We start from the raw sequence: 13,162 nt of genomic DNA, 5'->3' as shown, positions 1-13,162 counted from the left end.
TTATTTATAAACATAATTTTGTAGGTGGTGGTAGCCTCCACATAAAGCCATGTTTTCAGGGCTGCCTAGAAGGCTCAGTCGGTAGAGCATGCAACTTTTGATCTCAGGGTCATGAGTTCAAGCCCCAAGTTGGGCGTAAAGTTTAGTTTGTTGTTGTTGTTGTTTATTGTTTGTTTTCTTTGTTTAAAGTCACTGTTTTCAGTTTACATTTTAAGAAAAATTTTAAGCATGCTGATTTAAAACATTCTGGCTGCTGATACTGAAGGTAAATATTATGTGACATTTTTGGATCATTTGTCAGGTTGGAGCTGAAACATCACAAATTATTGTTAAGGCTACATCTACCCTTTCCTGATTCCCTTTGCAACAAGCAGAAGAAGCTCCCATCATAGTCACATGTTTTATTTTTATTCCTTTCCATCACTAGTAGTTGCAATTTTTTTTCACTATGAAGGCTTTTCATTCTAAACAATGTTTGAATTTCCACACAATAATAAATTGTGCCTTTAGTAACCCAGTTAATAAATTTTATCCAGTGTTCAATATTTTGGGCCTCTCCAGTTCTAACAAAGAAGCTGGGAACAAATGTCCACAATAGATGAGCTGATTATTATGAATATACCATTTCAATGTAATATACAAAGTCAAGAATATTAGATTCAAGCCTTAGACTGGTTTAGAAAGGTATAAAATTAAAATATTCCTCTATTCCACATGCCCCTTTCTTCCCCACTCAGTTCCTTTCCACAAAAGTAAATGCTTCTCCATTTCATATGTATTTTCTAGAAAAATACTTACAGTTGAGTATGTTTATTGATACACACTCAACCCATCTCACTTCATAATTCAAATTTATGCAAATGGATCATATTCCTTCTGCACTTTTTACCCCACCTAATATTTCTTTTTTATATATATATTTATTTATTTATTCATGAGAGACACACAGAGAGAGAGGCAGAGACACAGGCAGAGGGAGAAGCAGGCTCCATGCCCGGAGCCCATGCGGAACTCGATCCCAAGACCCCGGGATCACGCCCTGAGACGAAGGCAGATGCTCAACTACTGAGCCACCCAGGCGCCCCACCACCTAATATTTCTTAGAAATATCCTTGTCAGCATAATTCTCTTTATAATTGCCTAGAATTCCATGTTTGGTATGTATCATGAGTCGATTCACCAGGCATCTATTAACAAATAACTAATTTTTTTTCCATTGCAAAAAGTTTTGCAACTAGCTTATTACTGTGTAGGTCTTGAATTTATTTTTAAGCTAAATTTTTAGCAGTAGAAATAGTGAATCAAAGGAATTTTTAAAATTTTTATAAATTTTGCTAAGTTGTACTTAATATAAGTATCACCAATTTGCACCCCCCCAAAACAGTGCATGAGAAAGCCTGTGTCCTTACACCATCACCAACATTGGATATTATCTTTTTAGTTTTTGCCCATCCAATAAGTTAGAAGTTGTATCTTTTGCTTTGACTTCTATTTCTTTGTTAGCAGAATTGAGTTAGCAGAATTGAACATCATTTTGCACTTGTTAATCATGTGTGTTTGCTACCTGACCAAATACTTTGTCTAATTTTTTTTATTGGAGTATTCAGCAGTTTTTGTTGCTATGGAACGGCTCTTGGTGACGTAAGAAAGCTAGCTCTTCCTAATATATGTGGCAAAATTAATTTCTCAGTGTGATATAATTTAATTTTTATAGCTTTTCTTTTCCTGTAGAAACATTGGAATTTTTAAATTAGCTATAATCATCAGTCCTTTCATTCGTTGGCTTCTGATTGTCGTATCCTGCTTAGAAAGCCCTCCTCCACTCCAAATTTTTTTTAAACATTTATTTATTTATTCATGAGAGACACAGACTGCGAGAGAGAGGCAGAGACACAAGCAGAGGAGGAAGCAGGCTCCTCACAGGGAGCCCCGTGCAGGACTCGATTCTGGATCTCGGGATCACAACCTGAGCCAAAGGCAGGCACCCAATCGCTGAGCCACCCAGGCGTCCCTCTACTCCAAATTTATAGTAAATTTGCCTGTCTTTTATTTCATTTATTTGTTATTGTTGATGTTTCTTTTTTCTTTTCTCTTTTTTTTTTTTTTCGTTTTGTTTTTTACATTTAAAACTTTGGTTCATCTAGAATTTATTTTAATGTAAGGAATGAGACTAGGGATCCAGCTCAAATTGTTTTTCCCCAACAGCTATCCAGTTGTTCTGATTCCATGTCCATGAATAAGCAAGTAGAAGAGATGACCATGGTTTGAGGCAGGAAGTAATGGTTGGTATACCTGAGACATGTGATTAGTGCCAACATACATTGTGCAATCAGATCTCCCATCAGTGCTATATAGGTTAGGATTTGATTTAAAGACAAGACCCGGGATCCCTGGGTGGCGCAGCGGTTTGGCGCCTGCCTTTGGCCCAGGGCGCGATCCTGGAGACCCGGGATCGAATCCCACATCAGGCTCCCGGTGCATGGAGCCTGCTTCTCCCTCCGCCTGTGTCTCTGCCTCTCTCTCTCTCTCTGTGACTATCATAAATAAATAAAAAATTAAAAAAAAAAATAAATAAAAAAAATAATAAAGACAAGACCCCAGGTGCTGATTTCTTAAAGAATTCGCAAATACACAGCTAGTCAGAGATGAAACTTTGGGTCTTACTCAATCCAAAGCCCAAGCACTTTCTTTGAGAAGAAGTTTCTTTGAGAAGCCTTCCAAAGATCTGACATTGTTGCTGAACCTGGAAAAATAGTAGAATTTGGAGAGAGGGAGAAGTGGAGCATCTGAGGTTGAAGTATGTAGATGGGAAGGTCGCTGCATGCATGATGAATAACAGGTCAGTTTTGGTGGGAGTGGGCCGTGCCAAAAGGGGAAGGGAAAAATGGAGAAGGGAGGTTAGAAAAGTAGGTGCCCGCCAGAAAATGCAGTCTTCAATGGCAGGCTTAGGAAGTTGGGCTTTATCACATTGAAGAGTATTTTCCATATGTGTGTTAGTATCTGCAAGACCCTTCCTTAACAATAAAAATCTGAAAGAAAGAAAATAAAATAAAAATCTGAAGGGGCACCTGACTGGCTCAGTCAGTAGAGCATGTGACTCTTGATCTTGGGGTTGTGAGTTAGAGCCCCATGTTGGGTGTGGAGCCAACTTAAAAAATATATATTCTTAAATAAAAATCTGAAGCAGAAACCCAAAATGTAAAAGAGACAAAAGAAGAGGCCAGGTTTGCTCATAGGACTCTTACCTCCCTGTATGGCTGAGGTGAAGAACAAAGTGCTTGGGCTTGGACTGGGTCAGCTCCAGGTTCATATCAGATCTTCAGTGGCTGCCTGGGAGAGAGGCTTTCTAAGCAGCAATGCCTCCTGCCAAAAAATTACCCTGACAAGGGCAGTTATGGAAACATCATTAAAGATTCCTCAGTGGGAAGACAAGATGGCCCTATCTGTGTGGAAGTAGAAATGACAATCAAAATACTAGACAATATTTATGGAATATTACTATATGCCAGGACTCTGCTAAGTGCTTTACAAACATTGTCTCCTTTAAACCTGACAAATCTTAGTTCTTATCATCACCATTTTAAGAATGAGGAAACTAAAGTTAAGTGCAGTAACTTGCCTGAGTCACAGATCAACAGATGGAGGAGTCATGCTTTAAAATTAAAATAAGGCAAATGTTGGCAGTAGGCTTTGTATACATATTTTGCTCAGATTTTAGATGAGTTCAGAAAACCTGACCCATGGTAATGACAGAGGACAGTTGAATTTTAATGGAGTCAAAAGGCTGCCAGATTTCATACTTTTTGGGTTGAGAGACAGGTCTCCTAGGACAGAAACATGCTCAAAATGTATTAGAAAGTACTTTAGCTCTAAGAATGACTCTGAGTCACTTGGTCAATGTTTCCTCTTATGCGATGACTCCACGGTTAGTGTTTTAACTATAGAATCTTAAACTTGGAGGAAGCCTTAGCATTAATTAAGCAAACATGTTTATTGCACAGCAAACAACCATGTTGATCTAGTTAAATAAAATGTACTCTGTTTCTAGGGGTGCCTGAGTGGCTCAGTCAGTTAAGCATCTGACTCTTGATCTCCGCTCTGGTCTTGATCGTGGCGTTTTGAGTTCAAGCTCCATGTGGGGCTCCACTTTTAAAACATTAACTACATAAAACTGAAAAGATAAAATGTACTCTGTTTCTAAAACAAAATCACTGGGCAGCCCAGGTGGCTCAGTGGTTTAGCGCTGCCTTCAGCCCAGGGTGTGATCCTGGAGACCTGGGATCGAGTCCCACGTCAGGCTCCCTGCATGGAGCCTGCTTCTCTCTCCCTCTGCCTGTGTCTCTGCCTCTCTTTCTCTCTGTGTCTCTCATGAATAAATAAATAAAATCTTTAAAAATAAATAAATAAAATAAAATAAAACATAATTACATAAAATTCTAAATATTTTTGGTCATTAGCAATGTTTAAAAACTATATACTAAGAATACAGGTGGTCACAAAGCCTTGCATACAATATTAACACAAAGTTGAAAATGGAAAGATGGTCTAGGTAGTATTGGTACTGTTAAGGGTGTTAGTCATGGACATGTTTTAATTTATCTACTCTCTTGGCTATAAATTCTTTGAATTACTTCTTTTAGTATCTCTATCTATACTTGCTAGTATGTAATGGGCACTGAATATTTGTTGATTCAATATGTAATTCTGTATTTAGCAGCACCTTACACAGAGTGAGTAGATACTTCCAAACAACTCAGGATATTATATTTTATATAGCACTTGAATATTGGTTATTTACTGGCCAACATGTTAGGCCAGTATGTTACGCCAGATGTCATGCCTGCAGATACATTTTGTATAATAAGGTCAGCGTTTAAAATAATTTTTAAAAATATATTTAGTCAAGGCTTGCATTCTTTAGTGGCCATGGTCTCTAACACTCGCTATTGTCTATTATGATCTTCTGATCTGTCTTGTTTTACAATCTTTAGGTTACTTATTAGACCCCCAAAAATATTCACTTTTACTTGAATGTTTTATTTACATCTCCACACAGGAACCCTGCAAAGAAGATGTTTACATCTCCATTTTTTTTAAATTAGAGAAACTGAGGGTCAATAAAATAATGAATTTTCTAAAGTCACACTATAATTAAGAGATTTGGAATGAATTTGATTCCAGATCCATCAATCTAGAAAGCTAAAGATCTTGCACTGCCCTGGTAGTTTATAAAAAAGCAAGTAATTCAGAATTATCTGTGGGCATTTAAAAAGTTTGTATGTTCCTGATTCATATTCCAGGAAATTCTGAGCTTATTGGCCTTGGAGTGAGGCAGGCACCCTTTTGGAAGACACCCAGGTTATTCTGATATGCACCTCTGATTAAAAATGTCTCATCATGGTGCCTCAACTTTATGACTTGGAAGTCACTTTCACAATTATTCTCATGAGCGTTACCTCCTTGTCAGAGACCAAATAGCTCAACTGCACCAAAACTGAGGTCTTCTAAATGTCAGTCCATGATTTGTCCCACCATATCCTGTGAGTTGCCAGTCCAGGCAGCATCCAGATACTCTGTGCAGGACCTAGAATTGTGTTACTCTAACAAGATGTGTACATATGAAAAACAGTTCTAAAACTACTTTTCTAATTTCTCTCTGGAACGTTTTGTGAAGTCAGGTGTCTAGCACCCACAAAATTCCATCAAATAGGATTACTATTCTATCAGGAATTTGCCCAAGGCATCCTTATGAAGATGTGAAGTCAACCTTAGTAGAGATGGTCTAAATTTAAGTTGTTATAATAAATACAATCTAAGCATTGCACATTTGTGTGATATAATTATCATATATGTGAAACTTATTTTGAAAATCTGGAATGGATATTTTTAAATGCTTAATAGCAGGAAGATCTGGGGGTTTTGTATACTATAATTATACACAGTTGTGTGAAACAAAGGAATGAATCCATAGCATTTTAATGAAGAGACTATTTAATATAGGACTGAATTGTTTTATTTTTCTTCCCTCCTACTTAACACTTTCTGGCAGCATTTCAACTTCTCATCCCTTTTGAGGCTAGCCATCTTTTAAAAATAATATTTCAATATTCAAAATATTTCACCTCAGGGGATGTAAATTTTCTGAATACAGGAAAATCAAGAGCAAGATCAAACATAGCCTTTAAGTACTTGGACTAATAGTAGCCAAGAACTGTAGGTTAAGGACCACACATTGAAGAAATCTTCCAAGATTGGTTCAGAAAGGCTAATCAAAGTTCTTGACTATCTTGATGATGCATTATAAACCTTCCACAGGCTTGTCACTGCACTATATATTAGGAGACTGTACACCTTGGTTTACCTGGAGGGGTTTCTCAGGGCTTCTACTACTAAAACTGGATGAATTGGTTGCCCCATCACTTATAGTCACAAATTTAGTAATATAATTCCGAGGCACTTACATTCTTAGGGCTCCGACTTTGTCTCTATGATTTAAAGTCAATAAAGCAAGGCTTTTCAGAAAGTTTTCCACCTGACATGCTTCCTATGTGCTGTTGACTATACTCCTCACCAAGTAGTCACCACCTTATAAGGTGGAGCATATTCTGCTGGGAATCACTTGGAAGAGTGGTTGAACATTTACAGGCCCTCGGCCTAAGGCAATGTAATGCAGCATTAGTTTCTCCTCTAACCAATGGGACAGTATCTGTTCTTATAGTGTACAGAGTGTTTGTTCAATAATTGGTAACTTTTTTATTATGCCCATTTCCTGGAGCATACTTTAAGGGCCTTGTAGCTGGTAAGCAGAGAAGCTCATATGTGACATCAGATCACTGGATAGCATGCCACAGGGGTTACTTTCTCTTTTTTGTTTGTTCATTTGTTTTTGCTTTTCAACTCTTACACTGCCTTGAAAAGTGAGGGGACTGATCTTACATATTTAGAAAGATTATTCTGTTGATACTGTGAAAGGTGCGTTGATGGAGTGGAACTGGAAACAGAAACCAGAGGAAGATATTTTTAACGTCTGGACTGGAAAGAGCAGCCAAGATAGAAAGGAGTGGACAGTGGTTAGATACATTTGGGAATTAGGTGTTAACAGAATTTAGCATCTTGACTTATGATCAGTGAGAGAAAATAGGCAATGATTTCTAGAAATTCTAAGCTACAGAAAGAATCTGCCAGTAAGATAAAGGATTTTGGTTTTGTTTCTAACCAAAAAGAATAGGAAGCCTACTAAATTAGAGACAGGTATACAAATTACCCTTAATCTCATCATCATTTGGCATTATTTTCATTTTTTCATACATTTTAAAAGAACTAAAATCACTCTAAATATAATTTTGAATCTTAACTTTTCCATATATAATATCAGCAATTTTTTCTAGGTCAAAAATGTTTCTAACATTTGTAAATGACTATATAGCCTTCCATGAAGGTCATGAACATCTTAGAAGGGCTGAGTTTTGTGTCTTCCTGACCTCAACGTCCCCATAGTATTTAATTTATCAAATTTCGATTTTAGCAATAAAATTCCCAATGATATTATAGAATCGACCATTGGACACCACTTTGCATTTGTGATTCTAAATCTTTGGCCAGAAAAATCCTTCCGAAATCTTAAGGACTGCAGCAACTTTAAGGTTTTATAGCCAGAGATTCCATGTGGATGTTCAAAGGCAAAAGCAAGTAGGAAGCAAAAATGTCTCAGTTGTAGAAGCTGATAAAGCCTCCAGCATTTAAAAGCCTCAAGCACTTTGAGAGTTGAAAAACCCTGGTGCTATCCTGCAATAGCAATACTTGATCTGTCTAGAACTGGATGACATTCACTTAATCAGGATACCATATACTAAGTGACTGCTAGGAGAGAAGGTCTATGCTAAGTTCTAAAATTAGAGAGTGACTGAACATAAACTTGTTCTCTGAGCCAATGGAAGAGTTACTTAAAATGCAGATTCCAAGACCATGCCTCTAAAACTTATGTTTAATTAGGTCCTGGAATGTGGTCTGTGAATCTGCACTTTTTATAAGCCCTCCAGGGGACACTGCTGCAGGTGAGAAATTTTTGTGACCATTTGTAGACTCTAACCTGAGTCTATAATACATCAGTTGTGGGATTTTGAAAACAAAAGTTCCTTAATCATTCAAAGCCTTAGTTTCCTCATCTAGAATAGTAATAATTATAGTCAATATAAAATTGTGAGCGTAATTTGAAAACAGGGCCGGCTAGGGATGTTGCAAGAACTAGTGCAAATGAAAATATAGGGCCCTTGTTAGAAAAAAAAAATGTTTAATAATTTCAAGAGAGCAACAGCAGAGAATTAAACTAAGTGTGGGGCCCTTCTCTGTATTGGACCCTGTGTGACTATATAGATTGCAGGCCCATGAAACTGGCTGATATACATATATAATATATAAATATATATACATAATGTATGAATATATCCACACTTACAACATATCCACATCCACATACTCCCAAAAAATGCTGCTACTTTTTTTTTTTCTTGCATTAGAGTATAACCCCTGGTGAAAGCGAGAAAAGATTGCATAAAGGAAGTGATGCCAAAGCCAAAGACTTGAAGGATGAGACCCTGTTTGCAAGTGGATGTGGCTGGGAAGAGGCAAAGCAACCGGTGCAGAAACATGGTGCTGCTTACCAGCACTACTATTGCGTTGCCGATGCCACAGGACATCAGCAAAATTAGTGTCTGCCAGTTAGGGATGTCAAGGCAATGGATGTAAAAGAGCTTAGGATGCTGTCCCTACAGCAGGTGGGGATGATAATCAACCACCAGGGGTCATGATTGAGCCCAATAGCCTGTTTTCCAAAGCACTGTTCCTTCCCCAACAACTGTTTAGTAAAATAAATTTGAGACTGTCTCCTAACCTGGAAAGATTGAAATTCACCGTGCTACTGTTCCAGATATTCACTGCCTTACTTGTATTTTGTTTTATCATGTTTATTTTCTATTTTTTAATTGAAAAAAAAGCCTATGCCTGTGTTTCTTAAGAGTTTTTTAAATTAAATTTTATTGAGTGTTCATTACGAGCCAGCATTTACATAATCACTATACGTGTATTAAGTTCGTTTTTAATTCTCATGACAACCGTATGAGTGGCACTAATATTATTGGCATTTTAGAAATAAGGAAACAAATTTAAATAATCTCTACACCCAAGGTGGGGCTCCAACTTTCAACCCTAAGTTCGAGACTTGCATGCTCTGCTGACTGAGCCAGCCAGGTGTTCCAACTCTCATGTTAGATGCATAATTTTTTTCTAAGTGAAAAAAGTTTTATATGTATGCATATGTTTATATGTAAACAAATATAAGTACACATAGCTAGTTTTATTGTTTTAGAACAGCAAGATCATATATGTATTATCTGCACTTTGTCTTTTTTACATAATCTCATCAGAATTTTCTACATAAGCACACAAGATCTATCTTATTTGAAGCACATATATTATATCCCACTGTGTCGGGTCTACCATCATTTATTTAACCATTTCCCTTTTGTCCATCTAGGTTGTTTCATTTCCTTGCTATCCCAAGTAACGCTGCAACAAACATCATTGTACATAAATCTTTGCTTCCTCATGCCAGAAATTCTTTTGCATGGTTTCCCAGAAGTGAAATTGTCAATAGATATGCCAGTCTTCGATTTTGATAGATATTAGCAGACTGCTCTCTCATATTCCAACAATATCTGAAAGTTTTGTGACTTTCCTAGTCTCTCACCTTTTTTTTCTTTCCTCATCAGAAGATATGAGATTCTCCAATATCTATTGTTACTGGTGTCTTGAATCTAATAAAGATGAGATCTACCTGTTAAATGTTCTTCACCAAATGAACAGGCTCTACTAGACACAGCTTGTTTAAACCCATGTAACTGGCAAGAAGAACCACTCCACTGATGTTTTCCTCAGAATTATCATAATATTTACATGTATGGCTAAACAGGAGGTGACAGTTGAGTACTCTCCCTTATGTTCTAATTCTCCTCAATGGAAAAGTACAGAAAAAGCAAGGAATAGGCAGCTATGACCTCTAGAAAGGGACCTCAGGCTAAGACACGAGGTAGCTGGTTATCTCCTTCACTTCTATTTACCAGTATCAGAGTCAATGTACTTGAATGAACATAAAGAAAAATTTATTCATTGATTGAAAAACATCATCATTGTGTTCCTACTCTGTACACGTATGGTTAGGCTTCTTGAAGCCCACAAAAAATAATAAAGATTGGTAGGAATTATCTGTAAATAACTACGTTTGAAATGAATATGTAAAATGACTTACCTAAAAGCACACAGTTGAATAATGGCAGAATTAATATTTGAGTCCAGGTCTTATTTCCTCAGATATGCAATAAATATTGGTGAGTGAATGAGCTAACTATTCATGTTCACCATCAATACTGCCAGTATACATTGATAATTAATTTCACCCCAGGATAAATATAAATGCAAAATTTAGACAAAAAAAAAAGATATCACTTCTAGCTGGAGATATTTTAAAAGCTTAATGAAAAATGTGGTATTTGAATATGACCATTAAAGAATGGGAAGGATTCCATTTCTAGCAATTGGTGGGGAAGGAAGGTTTTATACATCTAGAGAGTAATAGAAACAAAGACACTGGAAAAGGATAAACAAGTTTGAGGAATTTTTTAATCCAAATAGATGGGTTAAATCAAGATTGTAGAGAAGTACTTGAGAAAAGAGTTTTCTAAAGATTCCAGAGCTACCAAAGGTTTGGGAAATGCATAGTGATCAGCTTTCTTGTTCTAAAACATGCTATTGTAGGCAATGCTGACTTCTTTCAGTATTTTATTTTGTGAGAAGGAAAAATGAGCATGACAGCAAAATTAACTGCTTTTAAAAATTATTTTAATTTTCACTTCTTCTATTTAAAAAAGGGAAACTTTAGGGAAGTAAGAAATGCTACCCAAAAAAGCCAAATTTCAAGAGGCAGCAGATGTTTATAGGGGATATTCTAAATCTCAACAGTCTATTTAGCAAGTCAGACCAAATAGCAGAACTGCCTATGTGAGGATAATGGAGTTAGCATTGGATTAAATAAATCTGTAGTAACAGAAATGTTTACCAATGTGATCAGGGAAAATTTTCATTTGAAAATTAATACTTTGGAAAACACTTCCAACATGGCTCCATTGTTCATGTCACAATAAATACTGTTGGGCCTGTCAAGGGTGGATCAGCGCCTTTCATGAGGAATGAAATAACTTAGCATACACCAAGTCTATTTCACACATAGCCCAATCCTTTCTGTGAACAATTACTCTTGATTATGTATTTCATGTCCCTGTCCCTGTATTTTCCTTCTGTACAAGTGTGGCCTAGCAAACATATCACAGTTCTGGTCACCTAAAACAGAATCGTTGGTATCAAGAACGCTATATATTATGTGTTGCAGATGAAAGGATGCTGACCCAGCCTCTTGGTAGCCCCTTGCTATAGAAACCCATAGCAATCAAGTCCTGATCTCAGGATATGGCTCTTGTGATAAAGCCAAATCCAAGTCATAATGCTTTCAGATAATGAATCTGTTGTAATCGCCAAGTTCACCAAGTTATCTACTATCCAGACATCCAGACGCACCCAATGGGGAAGTTCAGACTGAGTCTTGAAGCGCCTCCATCAAACAAAGGGACTCAGGCCTTTTAATATATAAAAAAAGTTATCATTTATGACAACTAGTTAACAGACATAGTTTGAGATTAAGGATTACATTCCCAAAGAGATAAACATTAAACTATTTGAAGTCCAGCTATCTTAAAGGAAACATCATGAAGTAATGGCCACACAAAGCTCATGTACAGAACAGGATGGTAACAGGTTTTCTAAAATAAGTATAAGTCAGATTTAATATTTAATATCCCAGCAAGTAACATAATTTATAGTCTTGTGGATGATCCGGTCTTCCACATGACTACCATTCAAGTCCTTGTCTCTAGACCACAAAAGAGTTGATAGCCTCTTAGCTTCTAAGAGCAATGGGTAAATTAGAAAAGGTTCTATTGGCTAGAACTTGGTGTAAAACTACAGAGGTGTAGAAATCTTGGAAAATACAAGAATTTAAACACTGTACATTTTTTATATCAAAGATTATGTAGCTTATAAATTTCCTGTTCCCCTTCTTCCAAAGTCTGGTTTATTATCTTTTTCTAAGAGTGTATGATTGCACACACCTTCTTTATCTGAGGCCCTCTACTAGTGCTCTCATATGTGTTACTAATCCAAATGCCAAACATTCAAAGTTGAAGAAATATTTCCATGTTAAGCCACAGAAAATGGAGCTCTTGTTAAACTGGTTTTTAGGTAACACAGTTGGGTTTAGAATTAGGTTTCTCAGGACGCCTGGGTGGCTCAGGGGTTGAGCATCTCCCTTTTGGCTCAGGTCGTGACCCCAGGGTCCTGGGATTGAGTCCCACATTAGGCTCCCTGCGGGGAGCCTGCTTCTCCCTCTGCCTGTGTCTCTGCCTCTCTCTCTCTCTCTCTCTCTCTCTCTCTCTCTGTGTCTCTCATGAATAAATAAATAAAACCATTAAAAAAAAAAGAATTAGGTTTCTCTGTTTTAAAGCTTGATGTCCTTCTACTGTGACAATTTAACAATTGACAAAATGTATGATTGGAGTCAGTTTACACAACGACTGTATGAAGATAGTGATATTCTCTACCCTTTTCCACACCTTGATGCTAAACTTCTTTTTTAAAAAGTTTCCTACCCCATTTTACCCCCCCACTCTAATTGCTAGGTCCAACGGATATATTTTCTGCCTTTTCACAACTTGCTATGGTATTTAGTTGTCGATGTCTTCGTCTCATGCATTCTGTGATGACACTTTCTCTTTGTGCTCCTTTTCCCATCCTGGCCCTACCTCAGTCAAACTTGCAAAGTCTCTTCCTGCCTTTTAAGAGCTTTTAGGAGGTCTGTTCTATTCACTTGTCTAAAATGCATACTTTTTTAAAAAATGATATTATTCACATCCATAGCTGGAGAAGTAACCAGAAGCCAGGTAATAAAAAGCTTTGTAAAAAAAAAAAAAAAAAAAAAAAAGCTTTGTATACAACGGTGAGAAATATGTGCTTTATTCCAGAGGCTAAAGGAAGCCGTTGACAGATTTTTAGGAATGAA

The 13,162-nt window shown here is 36.8% G+C and overlaps 1 protein-coding gene across 1 annotated transcript in view; it reads left to right on the top strand.

Annotated features, from left to right (window-relative positions):
* ATP6V0D2 (ATPase H+ transporting V0 subunit d2) overlaps window positions 1-13,162 on the top strand; it is a 43,760-nt gene that overhangs the window by 11,198 nt on the left and 19,400 nt on the right. The window lies entirely within an intron of this gene.

The sequence above is a fragment of the Vulpes lagopus genome, chromosome 9 (assembly GCF_018345385.1).
Source record: "Vulpes lagopus strain Blue_001 chromosome 9, ASM1834538v1, whole genome shotgun sequence".
NCBI lineage: Eukaryota > Metazoa > Chordata > Mammalia > Carnivora > Canidae > Vulpes > Vulpes lagopus.
The sequence above is the reverse complement of the archived record's forward strand: the minus strand, read 5'-3'. Positions and strand labels throughout refer to the sequence as shown.